The following is a 17,460-nucleotide window of genomic DNA, read 5'->3' on the forward strand; positions in this document are numbered from 1 at the left end:
TGATATGTTGCGGCTGTTTATTGTTGTAGAGTTTTATCTTGGTACTGTGATATGAGATTTGAGATCATGCTATTCTGAGGCTCTCTAGTAATTGACCTTCGGGTATGTTTTTAGAGCTTATTGTTTTATCTATATTTTAATATTATGTTATTATTATTACTATTATTCGTACAGGTTTATTGCGAGTGTGTTATCATAGCCTCGTCACTACTTCATCGAAGTTAGACTCGACACTTATAGAATACATGGGGTCGGTTATACTCATACTACACTTCTTCACTTTTTATGTACATCCCGGTGTTGGTCCCAACGGTGGAGGAGTTTTTCCTTATTCGATTTGCCCAGGAGAAATTAGGTAGAGTTGCTGGCGTTCGCAGTCCCTGAAGTCACCTTCTATTCTGTCTTTACTATTTATTTCGTTTCAAACAATTGTAATCCGTTCAGACAATACTTTGTTGTACCCTAGTTGCTTATGTACTGGTGACTCCGTATTTTTGGAATATGTTTAGACTGTGCTACGTATGTATTTGTCACATCTATTTCAGATTATTTCATTTTCGTATTATTAATGTTCTTCTTTTAAATTGCTAAAAATAATTAATTAATTAGCTAACGTTGGCTTACCTAGCAAATGAATGTTATGCGCCATCATGGCCCCACAATTGAGATTTCTGGTCGTGACACATTATTAATAATTAATCTATTTTAGCAAAATAGATTAATTTATGATTAAATATGCTTTGCCCTTTAGAATATTATAACTAATTCATTTGGACGACTGTTCGAATTAAACTTTGCTGAATTAGAGAAATGGGTGTAAATGTGAAGAAACTAATTGGTAGAACTGAAGGGCGAGTACCAACGTACTTGACGAATAATCTAATACTCCATTGAATCTGTCCGGTGGCTGATATACATTGCTTCAAGTGGAGCCATCTAACGCCGCTTCACCGAATTTTTTTAATATATTTATGTAACGCTTAAAAATATAATATAAAGTGCACATCAGTTTAGATTGAAGCAAAGTCTTAAATTCTATAATGCAAATTACCGTATAAGTGAGTTGTGATAATTTATCGAAGAAGCTTGTAAAATCGTGCAAGTCACAAGAGTTTTAATACGTAAATGATTAGGTGGTCTAGCGCTAGGAATGACTTTTATGTGTACCATGATCCGCAAGGACACTGAAATAATCGATTGTGTACAATCAACAGGAAATAAAAAGGATTTGATATCGTCAGTTAACACCAAGTGGGAGCATTGTACCATCCATAAAAGATGTGCCTAAATGATGCGTATTCATGGTTTCATTTGGTAAGAATATTATAGGACGTCTATGGAACAAGAAAAAGAACACCAAGAAAAGAAAAAAAGTGCAACTCAATGATGATCAAGAAGTTGAGGATAGCTCGGAGATTCTATATAGACAGTGCACAAAGAAAAAAAAGTAGTCCGGTGCACAAGGAATTTCACGTGCATACAAGGCTCGAGGAAGAATCGCATACCAAAGAGTGTGATATATCTACCTTGATGCATGCATTAAAGACTATTTTCACTATTTGAATTCGTGGCTTATAGGTCATACAGACACAATTTTACCGTTATTTCAAAACTCTTCTCCGATTTGTGTACAAAGGTGAGAGAGAAAATTGAAATGAAAAAAAGAACTGTGTTGTTCAGGTTGGTTTTTTGGCTTCTATCGGCATATAGCAGAAGAAACCATGTGATAACGCAAACAGAAATAGAGTACTCTCTTTATCTTCTATGATGATGTCTCTGTTCCCTTCTTGCTTTTCCAAGAATCCTGTCCGCTCTTCACTGTTCTATGAAAATTAGCTGATTATTCATATTTAGGAATAATAACTATTTTTGTCCATAAGTTATTGGTTTATTTAAAATTTGATCCTTATATGACTAAGTATATTTGACCTTCAATTGATTAAAATTATATTTGTGGTCCCTCTATATAAAAAATGTGTTCTATTTGACTAGTTTTAGAACTATATTACCTTTCATATATGGAGTAACATTACAAACTTAACATAACCGTGGCTAATTAAATGATATAATGAGTATAGTTAATTAAATTTTTGAAGATTCATAAGTAGATCAAAAGTGCACATCTTAAGAAAGCAAATTGAAGGTTAATTTATTTAGCCAAATTGAAACAATATTATTTTCGGTGCTATTATTCCTATTTCTGCTGCTATAGATTTACATTTTTTTCCAACCTGGAAAGCGAAATCCATTTATGAATAGTTGTGCAACAATGGTTCTTATGAACTAATTCTTCTACACTTCGTACTTGGATAGCTTGTCATGAATGGGAACTTAGTGTTTGACCCAAAAATTAGATCTATTTCAACAAATTAGATTTAAACAAAATAGAGCCAATCTTAGCTAATATTAATATCCAAAAGACAAGATTATCGATTTATGGCAGCTAGTATGTATATTTGATCAAATGGCAATAAATGTGAGCAATAATAACAATATTCAATGATCCACAAAGGTGAAAGATAGCATTCAATAACAATAAATAGTAATGAATGATGTTTAAGTAAATAAAAACGTGTGAGTCACCCGAAAAGTGGTGAGATATGTGGATATTCTTTCTGACAATGTAGAATGATTGACGATCCTTTGAACACTTAGGTTGTTCTTGGATCGGGTAGAAAAGTTAGACAAGAATCTTAGTGAAAAGGTTATTTTTGTATGCTTGTAATATGGTCAGATTCTCTCTATAAAGTGTCACGACCCAAAATCCACTATAAGCCGTGATGGCGCCTAACGCCGGCGTCAGGCAAGCCAACAATGATTGGTCGATTTAATTATTTATTTTATTACTTTCGAAGTCGTAAATTTTAATAAGGAAGGATTTTAAATTAACGGGAACATACAAAATTTGTAGTTTATAAGGGAAATGAAAGGCGATGATATTATACATAACCGTAAGCATCAACTAGTATACCCCAAAACCCCGTGTCACAAGTGCATGAGCATTTAGTAAGGAGTACGATAATCATACAACATCTGTCTAGAATGTAAACGAGATAGAATAAGATAAACAGTAAGATGGAGACTCTGTGGACTGCGATGAGTAGCCTGGAATGCAGCTCACATATAGTCTCCTCAACAGTTGCACCTATGCGCGAAGACAATCGCCAAATGAACATATCAGATCCTGCACATTTAGTGAAGAAGTGCAGCATAAGTATGTAAATCAACGCGTACCCAGTAAGTATCTAGCCTAACCCCGGAGAAGTAGTGACGAGGCATTGACATCAACACTTACTAGAGGTCCAATAAAGTAATACGATAAATCATAACCAGATATGAAGCACAACAATAATAATGGGGTAAATTTATAAGTTACATAAGCTTCCAAAAATTTCTTTTAAAGATATAGATTTCTCGATCTCATATTCTATCTCAACAGCCCGGTCGTATGAAGTGCCAGTAACAAACGGATAAAGAAATACCATATAAAATTATCAGGCATCAGCGGAAGGATAATCTCGTGAATATTCGGACTGCAAGCGATATAACGCACGATTATGTCGAGGTAGTTCGGTCTGATCCAAAATAATATGTACACTGCCGAGGGTCGAGCGATGCAATACCAACTATTTAAGCTACCAAATGGAGTTCAAATAATTCAAATATTACATGATAAAGTATTAAGTCTACCCAGACATAAACATTCTTTAGCTACGTATGAACTCTCGTCACCTCGTGCGTACGTAGCACATAATAAATATAATACCTACGGAAAAATTTCCCCCTCACAAGGTTAGATATGAGAATTACGTTGCTCCGAAGTTCTATAACCGTCTCCAATGTCTCTCTAACTCCTCAACTCAAAGCCAAACAATCCAAAACTAGTCAAACAACGTGCAAATCAATCAAAATACACTCCACTAATTACAATTTAACAATTTATAATGATTCCCAACTCCACTCGAAAAGTCAATAAAATCGACCCTCGGGCCCATGTGTCTGGATTTCAAAAATTTTCAAAAATAAATATTACCCATAACTGTTAACAAGTTAATCAAGTGATTAGTAGATAATTAATCCAAATATTTGGATAGATGTTACATCTTGAAACGTAGCACCACATTTAAACACAAGTAATGACTCTTGAATTGGGATTTAGATGTGTCAACTAAAGTTTATCATGTGGCTTAGTCACTAGTTAGGTGGGGCCTACCTTAAAGTAAAGATAAAAATTAGGAATCTCATAAAAAAGGATTGAAGAAAGGTAACGTTATTTTTTGGCTAAGGGTTTTCGGCCAATTCCTTACATAATAATACTATTTTCCATCTCTTAAAAAGGACATTCCACCAAGACTTCTTAAATGCAGAATGCTACTGCCAATTGTTTAAGGAAAACTTTTAGCCAATATTATCGTTGCATAGCAATGTTGTTGCTTCAAACTTTTTGTACGACTTGTTGCGTGTTGACGCAATTGACGTGTGTTAGAGGAATTGTCAAGAGAATCGGCTCAGGTATGTTAAGGATATCCCTTCTTTCCTTTTGACATGATCCGTACGATATAAATAAAACGAGAAAATGCACAACTTCCATAAATGTCTGTATTCATAGAAGTATTAGAAGTGCCTATATTCTTGAATTCCCATGTGTCCTATTATTTTATCATCTGTTCATGGGTCTTAGAAAAATACGTAAGTTGAAAAATTTACTTCATGATATTACTCAAAGGCATAATGGTCTTATGACATTCCAAGAGATTTTATTGACGTATTTCTCATGCATTGCATTCATGTACATTGACCCATGACGAGATGGAGTTATATACGCATATATATATATATGTATATGAGATATGGAAAAAGGTTATGGCGTTATATATGCACCACCACCTGATCAGCTGGTATACGTTGATGATTTGCCCACAGTGGCCGAGATGATATGATGGGATGCCCTCAAAGGCTTGATGATGTTATAAACACATGTACCTCTGCATGACATGACATACATACGTGTATGTATGACACTATGAGTATTTCATTATTTACAAAGTTATTCAGACTTACATGTCGAGTCCTTTACTCCATATTTCTCTCATGCCTATCATTTACTAATTTTTATTCCTTACATACTCGGTACATTATTTGTACTGACAACCCTTTTGCTTGAGGACGCTACGTTTCATGCTCACAGGTCTCGATAGACAGGTCGTGATTCCTCTAAGTAGGCGATCATCTCAGCGGAAGATGTTGGTGTACTCCATATGCTCCGGAGTTGCTTGTTTGGTTAGTATGATTTAGATATGTATTATGTGATATGGCGGGGCTCTGTCGCAACCTTTATGATAATTATGTATCCTTAGAGGCTTGTAAACAGATGTCATGTACGTAAAAGATTGTATGGCCTTGTCTGCCTATGTTCAGTATACGAGTGGTTATTTTGGTTTTATAGACACGTATGTCTTATGTATAAGTTGGTATCACATGTTATATTCGACTTATATCACGGAAGCCTTCCGGCTCAGTTATATATGATAGTATGACATGGAAAAGATACGTTATGTTGGTACTCGGCTAAGTAAGATACTGGGTGCCCGTCGACCCATCAGTTTGGGTCGTGACAAATGTGGTATCAGAGCAGTTCTGTCCTAGGGAGTCTACAAGTCGTGTCTAGTAGAGTCTTATTTATAGGTGTGTTGTGCACCACACTTATAAGCATGAGGCTACATGGCATTTAGGACTGTTACTCTTTCTTCTTACTCTAGATCATGTGGTAGAGCTCAGTTGTAAAAATTCAAATTCCTAACTTCTATTTTATTCGAAATAAGATGATACCTACATCCAGAAAGACGGTTGGTAAAAGACATGGCTATGGAAGAGATGAGTCAGAGGAACTCGACTTTGCATCATGCTTATGATAAGTAAATGTGAGGTTTTCAGTAGATCATGTGCGTACTGAAAGGTGTAAGCCTCTTGCTAAGGAGTCTTGAGGCAAGAATACCTATCCACCTTAATGGTGAAAGACAATGAGAGATTCAGAAGATAAATACAAGTTTAAACAAGTAAAAGAAGTAAGATGAAGAAGAGTACGAGGCGCCCAGTTAATGAAGGTTAACCGTGTTTATAATTCTGGCAGAAGAATATAAGTACTTTGAGTTACCTTCAACAATAATAGAGGTATGTACAATTGGACACACCCATCTCATTTATGCCCAATAAGGGCTAACAAGAGTAGTATAAGAGAAGGACGGATATCAAGACTCGGCTGGGGTTAGAGTAACCCAAAATGATGAATGGATTGTTTGCGTTAGTTGACACTTCCGAAGGATATTATAAGTGTGCTAATAGATCTCCTTATGAGATACCTAGATGGTACACTCTAAAATATTATATCCAGATATGAGTACTACCAAGACATGCACTAGAAGCCATGACGGGATAAATATTACCTTAGTGTGGCTCACGTCCCTAGTAAACCGAAAACGTTAAGCAACTTGAAGAGCCACTGGATGGAGCAAATGAAAGTTAAAATCAAAAGAATGTCTTGTTCAAGTCTTCAGAATAAAATGATAGGCATAAATGTTAGCGAGAAATAAGAAAAGAGTTAATGACGCATTATGAGTAAGATGTGATACATGGATGACAACGGTAGACCAAAAGATGACATTACTAGAAAATCTATACTCAAGTGAAGGAAGAGACGAGAGGTGACAAGCCTTAGGACAATAAAAGAGTTTAGGCCATACATTCATGTCCTCATTTCGAGAAATAAGTTTGCAACTCTAGCGCGATCACCAAGAGAAAAAGTTAGGTCTCAAAGTAATAGAAGTAGTATGGATTGGTGAACAAGATAAACTAAACATGAATTAGGGACTGAGTGATTGATACTAGTTGATATCATAAGAATTTCAGATTTTGCACCGGCAATAATAAAATGGACGACAAAAGAGGATTCATGAGAAATTCAGAGAATGGTCATTCAGGAAGATGCTTCCCTAAAGCAAGCAATGTGAACAAAGTTCAGCTTAAGGGACATATGTGCCAGTTATACTAAGTGTTACCCTCGTGAGTAAGGAATTTTGCTATCCTTGATAAGGGAGGATTACCGCAAGGCGAGTAAGGGTCATCGATGATGTGAAAGGATACCAAAGATGAAGAGGTAAAACATCTATAGGTAGGTCATCATATCTCCAACTCTTAGTACTCCCCAAAAGGGGGAAATATGGAATGATATGACATTATAACAGATATAAAGGGTTCTTGTAATTATGGAATGGTAAAGGAAGAATGCGAAAAAAATGAATAAGGGTTGAGATTGAAATGATCCCAAGCCTACATATATGCTATGAGTCCAGAACATTATACGAACACGACGTCAAGGAGGGGAAGTCAAGGTTCCTGCCTGAAATGTTATTGATAAATAAGGAGCCTAATTCTGGCTAAACAGTAGGTTACAGACGATTCCGCAAATCGTGCAAGATAAATATAGTAAAACCCAATATAGTGAATTCAGCCTTGCAGTAACGTCATTGTAATACTTAAGAAGTATTAAGATAAGAGTGGGGGTTATTAAAGGTAACATATGAGTATTGTGGGAATAAAAGATAGTGCCAATTGAAGGACAATCAAAATATCAGCTCAGAAGCCCTACAAGTACAAAGGGCGTGGAGGTAAGTACCTACGGACAATTATAGGCGGGAAGGACATCAAAAATTCTGTCGAGTATACGATATAATAAGCTCGTAGCCTTGCAAGAAACAGGGGGTCCTCTCTAATTATTACAATGAAAAATTGGCTAAGAAAGTAAGGAAGAAGGCTTTGATCTAAGCTCAGTGACCTAAAGAGGAAGGGATCTTATAACAACAGTCTCATAACAACGTTGTATGTGCTCCATGAGAAAGTGGCACCTACTATGGCTAATTGAATGGGGAGTAAAAATCAAAAGTAGGATTCGAGATCATAGGAGTTTCACGAAAACTCCGGCATGCGTGGGAACTAAGATAAGCTAACAACACGGGGCAGAAAGTCCAGGAAAATTAATATCTTACGTTTAAAGAAAGCTGAGATGGAACAAAAAGAATTATTCGATCAATGATCCAGAGTGAGTTACATTATGAATGCACTCAAGATTTTGGAGTATTATCCATGCAGCATATATTTTGACAATCATACCATCGTAGAAGACTCCGGTATAAGTTAAAAGAAAGAATTGAGCCCAAGTCATAAATGAAAGATTAAATTGTTAAAGGATTGTATCATGCATATTCCTCAGTGCCCATAAATAGCTAAATAGAATAATTAATACCATGAACCCCAGAGCGGGAGATAATTTGAGCCGACGTAAAGGCCGATCAGAAGAAGGAGGAAACTAAAGAGTTACATCAACGAAGTAAATCAGGAATTCAGCTATTAGACCCAGAAATTATAGAAATCGTGAATGAGAATATTGCAGGATCACTCATAAATATCAAAGGTACAAGAGAGATAGTACAGTAGCCATATGCTATAACGGCTCTACGATAAAGCAAGTTAAAAGAGTACCAACCTCATAAGAAGCCAGTAAGAAGCATTTACTGGATTGTGTATGCACTAGAGGTACAAGTATTATAATAGAGCTTCAAGTTGTGAATGTGAATTATACCTATGTGGAAGGGAGGTTATGAAAGAGATAAAAGATGTAATGTGAGATTTTAAGGCAAGTAAGGTAAAGGTGAACAACATATGAGATAATCAAAAGCAGAAGGTTGCGAATAGATCATACTTCAGATAGAAGGCCAGAAGCATTGGGATTCAGTATTCAGGAGTGATAGCGACATCGTCAGTTGCATATTTTCAAGACCATGATTTCTAGGTACTGAGAGGTCTAGTTAAGAAAGTAAAGAAGAGTAAAAGACGATGTGATGTCTCGCTTGGTATTCCAGATAACACAAGGAAATTTATGGTGCAAGCAAGTTGAAGGAAGGTTGCGGGTAATATAAATAGATATGTATATGTCGCAAGATAAAGTATAGTAAAGCGACAAAGCTTTATGACAGGAGTAAGGATGAGAAAGGGTGAGTGATAAGGTAACGAGAATGGATAAGCCCCCGGATTAAGCCCACAAAAACAAAAGAGCTGATGGTTTCTCTATGTTATATAAAGCCCAATATAGCCTGAATGAACTCGAAAGAGTCTAAGACTAGTAGCATTTAGAAGAGATGGAATGCTGCCCTGGTAGTATAATAAGGGTGTAATTAAGATAAATAAAGGATGACGTTTGGGCCTTCGATTGAGTAATGATTTGAAGAAGAAAGAAAAGGGATTTCATGAATTGTACAGGATCAAAATACCACGTATGATGAATCACATGTGAAATACGGTTATGAAAGCATGGTATCGCCCCAGGTGGATTAGTCTAACCATTTCAGACGTTCTCCGATGAGACATGAGCCCTAGTAGTTATGTAAGAAGCTTCATGTTATTAGTGGTAGATTGTAGATCAATATTAAGGTGAATTAACAATGGAGGGATAAAAGTCACAAAGTAACTGTAATGAGGGAGCATTAAAGGACTTGGATTTATACATATGGTATAAGCAACAAAAGTAACCGGGAGTTTGGTAGCATACCTCAGTAAGGATAAATCAAGATAAGAGTTATGGTATAGTATGACCTACCTGGGTGCAGTAAAGTCATATGGATAGATGAACGAAATAAGGTATAGCAATATTCGTGAGTTCGACAAAATACCCAATGAAGAACTTCAGTATACCTATAGATGCCCAGAGGGACGTCTTGTCAAGCTTTATATATAAAGTGAGGCCTAGAGATTGGCTAAAAACTAAAGGAAAAAGGACAGAAGAGTCGCATAGGCACACTTACAAGGTTAGAGTAGTATAGGTTGCATGACAGAAGGTAGCAAGAGTTACAAGATTAGAAGAATCCCGACCACAGGCCGAGGTGTAAGAAAGATACCTACAAGTGGGAATACCCTAGACTTTGGGATTCATTCACAGAATAGTTGCCTAAATGGAAAGGAAAGTATTAAAGTATTTTCAAGAGCTATGGGTTATGAGAATGATAAGCGCATCCGTCAACATTCGAGGATGAATGTTCCAAAGGGGAGAATAATGTTACACTCCATTTTTTTTACGTGAAAGTACTCCATAAATAAATTGATGAAAGCTCAGAAATAAGGTGTTACATCCCGCATTTTTGTACGTTAAAGTTTCGTCGTAAGTTAATCGATATAAGCTCGGGAATGAGATTATTTTGGGATTATAAGTATTATTCTATTTCAAACAAGGGATAAGTAAATTCGTGAAGGAGAAAGGGTAAGCAAATGAAAGGAAATGAATTTCGTCGAAGTTTGATAATTTGGGATAAAATACGGTCCGAGCTATAATACTCGGGATTTATGGACTAGTACCATACAAGGTACCACATGACCATAATAGTAAAGTGTATAAGGTACGTTAAAAGTGGGTAGTATTTTAAGTAATTTGAGATAGTTCTTAATTATATGGGTAATTGGTTAATTATTGGTTAATGGGAGAATAACAAGTTAATCAAGTGATTAGTGGATAATTAATCCAAATATTTGGATAAGTGTTACTTCTTGAAATGTGGCAACCCATTTAAAGTCAAGTAATGACTCTTAAATTGGGACTGAGATATGTCAAACTTAAGTTTATCATATGGCTTAGTAACTAGTTAGGTGGGGCCTACCTTAAAGTAAGGATAAAAATTGGGAATATCTTAAGAAAGGATTGAAGAAAGGTAACGTTTTTTTGGCTAAGTGTTTTCAGCCAATTCCTTACATAATAATACTATTTTCCATCTCTTAAAAAGGAGATTTCACCAAGACTTCTTAAGTGCAGAACGCTACTGCCAACTGTTTAAGGAAAAATTTCAGTCAATATTATCGTTGCATAGCAACGATGTTGCTTCAAACTTTTCGTACGACTTGTTCTGTGTTGACACAATTGACGTGTATTAGTGGGATTGTCAAGAGAATCGGCTCAGGTATGTTAAGGCTATTCCTTCTTTTCTTTTGGCATGATCCGTACGATACAAACGAAACGAGAAAATGCACAACTTCCATAAATGACTCTATTCATAGAAGTATTAGAAGTGCCTATATTCTTGAATTCCCATGTGTCATATTATTTTATCATCTATTCATGGGTCTCAGAAAAATACGTAAGTTGAAAAATTTACTTCATGATATTACTCAAAGGCATAATTGTCTTATAACATTCCAAGAGATTTTATTAACGTATTTCTCATGCATTGCATTCATGTACATTGACCCATGACCAGATGACGTTATATATATATATATATATATATATATATATATATGTATATGAGATATGGAAAAAGGTTACGACGTTATATACACACCACCACCTGATCAGCTGGCCGAGATGATATGATGGGATGCCCTCAGAGACTTGATGATGTTATAAACACATCTACCTATGCAAGACATGGCATACACATGAATATGCATGACACTATGAGTATTTCATTATTTACAAAGTTATTTTGACTTACATGTCAAGTCCTTTACTCCATATTTATCTCATGTCTATCATTTACTAATTTTTATTCCATGCATACTCGGTACATTATTTGTATTGACGTCCCTTTTGCCTGGTGACGTTACGTTTCATGCCCGCAGGTCTTGATAGACAGGTCAAGAGTCCTCCAAATAGGCAATCAGTTCAGGGGAAGATTTTGGTGCACTCCATTTGCTCCGAAGTTGCTTGTCTGGTCATTATGATTTAGATTTGTATTATTTGATATGGCGGGGATCTGTCCCGACCATTATGACAATTATGTATCCTTAGAGGCTTGTAGATAGATGTCATGTACGTAAAAGATTGTATGACCTTGTCGTCCTATGTTCAGTATACGAGTGGTTATTTTGGTTTTAAAGGCATGTATGTCTTATGTATAGGTTGGTATCACATATTGTATTCGACTTATCTCACGGCAGCCTTCCAGCTCAGTTATCTATGGTATTATGACACGAAAAGATACGTTATGTTGGTACTCGGTTAAGTAAGGCACCGGGTGTCCGTCGCGGCCAATCTATTTGGGTCGTGAAAATAACTCATATGGACTATATTCAGAAAATCGTCCAATTTCGTTCATGAATCGACCCCCAAATCAAGGATTTACCATTTCTCAACTATGGGGCTCAAAATCCCAATTTTTACAATCCATATACAGATAAAAATGATAATCAACGGAAATAATCATGGAGAAACATCGAAATAAAGGTCAGATATTTACCTTCTTGTTGAGACAACGCCGCAAAAATCACCTTAAACGGAGCTCTATAACTCAAGATATGCCCAAAATACTAAAATTCTCGATTTTAAAAACTGTCACGATGATTTTTCTTCATCGCCTTCGTGGGAGACATTCGCCTTCGCAAAGAGGAATTTTTTGTGTTGACTAGTCAACCCATAAATCCTTCTTCGCGTTCGTGGAACCTATCTCACGTTCGCGAAGAACAAAGTTTCGCACCAGAAACCATCAATTTTGTGCGACACCGAAATGGGCATAACTCTATCAATAAACATCAGAATTCGACGATTCTTGTTGCTATGGCTCCGTAATTACGATACGCATCTAATGATTCAATTAATCATAAATCAGATGTCATTTGCTAAATATAGTTCCCTTTATTCCCAAATAAATGACGCCGAAACATCAAATAAGAGCGCGACACAACCCAAACATCTCCGAAACACACCCGAGGCCTCGGGACCCCATCCAATTACACAAACCAGTCCAAAATTATAACTCGAACCTCATCAAGGCCTCAAATCACACCAAACAAAATCAAAATCACGAATCAACAATTAAAACCTTTCTTTAAACTTCCAAACATTCAAACTTCGACGTACGCATCCGCTTTATACTTAAACATTCCGGAATGACGCCAAACTTTACGCACAAGTCATAAATCATGATACGAACCTATTCCAAGTCTCTAAACCTCAAACGGACATCGATAACACCAAAGTCTACTTCAAATCAAACTTAAGAAATTCCTAAACCTTCAAAATGCTAACTTTCCATAATAAGTGCCGAAATGACCCCGGATCACCTAATACTCAACCCGAATATATGCCCAAGTCTAAAATCATCATACAAACCTATTGGAACCTTCAAATCCTTATTCTAAGGTCGTTTATGCAAAAGTCAAACCCTGATCAACTCTTCCAACTTAAAGCTTCCGAATTTAGAATTTTCTTTCCAAACCAACTCCGAATTTCCCCAAATTCAATTCCGACCACACTTACAAGTCGTAATATGAAGTGAAGCTACTCAAGGCCTCAAACCGCTGAACGACGCGCTAGAGCTCAAAACGACCGGTCGGGTCATTACATTCTCCCCCACTTAAACATACGTTCGTCCTCGAACGTGCTAAGAATAGCCTTGGAGTTGCCCAAAATCAAAGTTTAACCCCTCGTGCACCTACCCGTGTAACCACAACCCACATGAGCACATTAGCTTAAGTCAGACTGAAGATCCTCTATTTTACCTTAGCCACAAGACTTAGGGATAAATTCCAACATCCGAAATCCACTATGAGACTTGATTCGAACATACGAACACTGCATCAATCACCATACACTACACCCAAAATGACCATGCTCCTCCGCTGAAATCACGCCATGCACCATATAAGTCGCTTGACCATAATAACATCCTTCAACCACAATAGTTGCAATTTCACAAACTCGGTGCCCGCAATACACCTCATCACACATATAAGCCCTGTTCCAACTCTCGCAATATTGCCACGACGGAAGAGATGTGTATAAACTCATAACCACCTGCCAAATAAACAAATCATGGAGTCTCTTCTTCTGACAAGAACCATTACCTCATTCTGAACTAAATAATGAAATTTGCTCCTTAATATACCTTATATAAATCTGATTGCACTGATTTCAGGTCCAATAATCTCATCTCATCCAGTACAAGTTGCTCAGGCAATAATCCATCTCAACACCGCCAAAAATCTCATATGACACCATCAATGCGCCAACAGGCTACAAACTAGAATGTGATACATAAGGAGAAATGAACTCTGGAAAATAACTACCCAGCCTGCGTAACGGATAAAACGGTCAAACAGATGCTATGAAACTTTATCAAAAAATAAGGAACAAAATACACAAAGACAAATATAGGGAACAGTACTCAACATCTCACTGTTAGGGCGTGCAACCCGATCCACACATGATACTATTGTGGCATGCAACCCGATCCAAACATGATACCGTTGCAGCATGAATATCAAAACCTTAAACCCGGTGCCGGTCATGATGACGCCTCTCGTGAAGACAAGACCAACCGACACACTCCCAATTTATTTTTAAGCAATTAAATAATAGAACTAAGCCTTAATCATAATAATAAATCCCCAAAATAAGGTAAGTAATACAGTTTGTGAAAAAAAAGACATAGCCCGACATCAGGGTATCACCAGTCATGAGCATCTATAATAATACTACAAGTTTGAAAGAGTCTACTCCACTATTACATAACTAAAACAGAAGGAAATAAGATAAAGGGAGAAGCACTGGGCTGCGAATCGCCAATTAGCTACCTAGTGAATCTCCGGAATCTGCTGGACAACTCTTAACCCTCGCAAGCAGGACCTGATGCGCCTGAATCTGCTCACGTGGTGCAGAGAGTAAAGTGAGTACTCCAACTCAGTGAGTAATAATAATAAATTAGACTGAGTAATAAGAATCCATGTAAAGGCACATCAACAGACTATCAAGAAGCAGTAAAAGCTAGTAAAATCAACGAAACAGTGAAAAATAGGTGAAGTCGCTTTAGTTCAGGTAAAACTTCTTTTCAATGCCTTTTTAACAGTTATACAAGTAAATGACAGGCAATTAGGAAAGATAACCACATAAAGAACCGCCCCTCGAGCACAATACCAATAGAACCAGTCCCTCGGGCAACACATGGAACAATACCAGCCCCTCAGGCTATATCTCACATCACAATGGGTACCCACGCTCACTAGGGGTGTGCAGACTCCTAGAGGGGACCCTTACGGCCCAAGCACAATATCATACTAACTCGTGGCATAATCACATAGGCTCTCGGCCTCATATCAACATGCTACCTCGTGGTGTACAAATCTCAGGCCCTCGGCCTCATAATCATAATCCGTGTTACCTCACAACATAGGCCCTCGGCCTTACTCAGTTAGAATCTCACAAGCCAGTCGGGCAACAGTAAAACATGATGCTCAGCCCAAAATATCATTTAGAATATCATTTTAAATGTTAAAGCAGAGTAAATATGGCTGAGTTATGAAAACAGTAGAATATAGCATGACTGAGTTTAAGTATAAAGTCAAAACATTGAGGAAATATCAGTAAAAATCCTCTAAGGGTCTAAATAGTTGGCACGAGGCCCAAATAGGGCATTCATCCCATAACATGATGATAGCAAATAGTTTTCAATCAAATACATGATAAAACAGTCATTCGGGATGGACTAAGTCACAATCCTCAGCGGTGCCCGACCCCATGCTCGTCATCTAGCATGTGTGTCACCTCAATATAGCACCACGATGTGCAATCCGAGGTTTCATACCCTCAGGACAACATTTAAAATCATTACTCACCTCAATCCGATCCAAACTCTAGCCCGCGATGCCTTTGCCCCTCGAATCGGCCTCAACTCATGTCAAATCTATCCAAAATCAGAATCACGACATCAAAATACGCTAAGGGAACGAAGCCCATGCGAAAATAATCAATTTACAACACAAATTCCGAAATTACCAAAACTCGACCCGCGGGCCTACATCTCGGAATTCAATAAAATTCACATCAATAGATTCCTTATCTCCCCATGAGTCCATACATATCAAAAGTCCCAAAATCCGGCCATAAATGGCCCCTCAAATCCTTAAGTCTAGGTCTCCAATACCAAGCCCTAGTTTCCAAAATTTTAACCCTTAAATTTCCATTAATTAAAACCCTAATCCGTGAAATAATACCATAGAAACGAGTTTTAAGTTCGACAATCTTACCTCCAGACGATATCCATTGAACCCTTCTTCAAAATCTCCCAAAAAGCTCCAAAACCGACTTAGAAATGGTGAAATGACCCAAAAATTCGCGAAGGAATGCTTTTATACCTTCTGGCCCAGGGATTTCGTAGCTGCGGCAAAAATCTCGCTTTTGCGGTACCGCTTTTGCGGTCCATGAACCGCTTCTGCGGTTTTCACTTAAGCCACTCAGCCTCCGCTTCTGCGATGCCTAACCCGCACCTGCGCCATCGCATGTGCAGTTCCTCAACCACTTCTGCGGTTCCTGCCAACCTTCAACTTTCTGCTTCTACGACTCCTTTCCGCATCTGCGGGGGTCGCACTTGTGGCCTCCCAACCGCAAATGCGGTTATGACAGCAGACTCCAACTTTAGCTGCCATTTCAAACTTTCATTCTTTCCGTCAACCACCCGAAATCACCCGAGGCCCCTGGGACCTCAACCAAATGCACAAACATGTCATATACTACCATTCAAACTTATACCAATCTTCAAAACACCTCAAACAACATCGAATCAACCAAAACACATCGGATTCAAGCCTATGTTTCCAAAATCTTCCAAATTATGCTTTCGATCAAAAAGTATACCAAACCACGTCCGAATGACCTGAAATTTTACACACACATCCCAAGTGACACAACGGAGCTACTGCAACTTCCGGAAATTCCATTCCGACCCCTATATCAAAATCTCACCTATCAACCGGAAAACGCCAAAATACCAATTTCGCCAATTCAAGCCTAAATCCACTCTAGACCTCCAAAATACATTCCGATCACGCTCGTAAGTCTCAAATCACCTCCCGAAGCTATCTGAACCATCAGAATTCACATCCGATCCCCCTAACACATAAGCCAACATCCGGTTAATATTTCCAACTCAAGCTTCCTCAAAAGAGACTAAGTGTCTCAAACCTCACCAAAACCTTTCCGAACCCGATCCAACCAACCCAATCACACCTAGAACCGATAGACAAAGCAATAAGAAACGAAAATGGGGGAAACAGAGAGGTAACTCATGAGACGACTGGCCAAGTCGTCACAGTGAAATCCGATCCAAACAACATACCCATAGTGGCGTGCCATCCGATCCACACATAACAATAAATAAGGAAGTACCCATCAAACCAAAATACTTATACCTACGAAATACCTGAATATCGATCACAAACACTCAAAGTGCAAAATTATAGCCTAGGGAGATGGATAGCGCCATATGCTACAAAACCTAAGCACAAATAATGTGCAATAAATGACCTGCCTCTCGAAAGCCATCCTGTTCATATAACACCACAAACTACACAGGACCACAACACATGTGTGAATAATCAAGCTGTCTCACAATCCACATTGCACAATAGAGTATTACATGGAAAAGCAGA

Source organism: Nicotiana sylvestris, chromosome 10 (genome assembly GCF_000393655.2).
Source record: "Nicotiana sylvestris chromosome 10, ASM39365v2, whole genome shotgun sequence".
Lineage (NCBI taxonomy): Eukaryota > Viridiplantae > Streptophyta > Magnoliopsida > Solanales > Solanaceae > Nicotiana > Nicotiana sylvestris.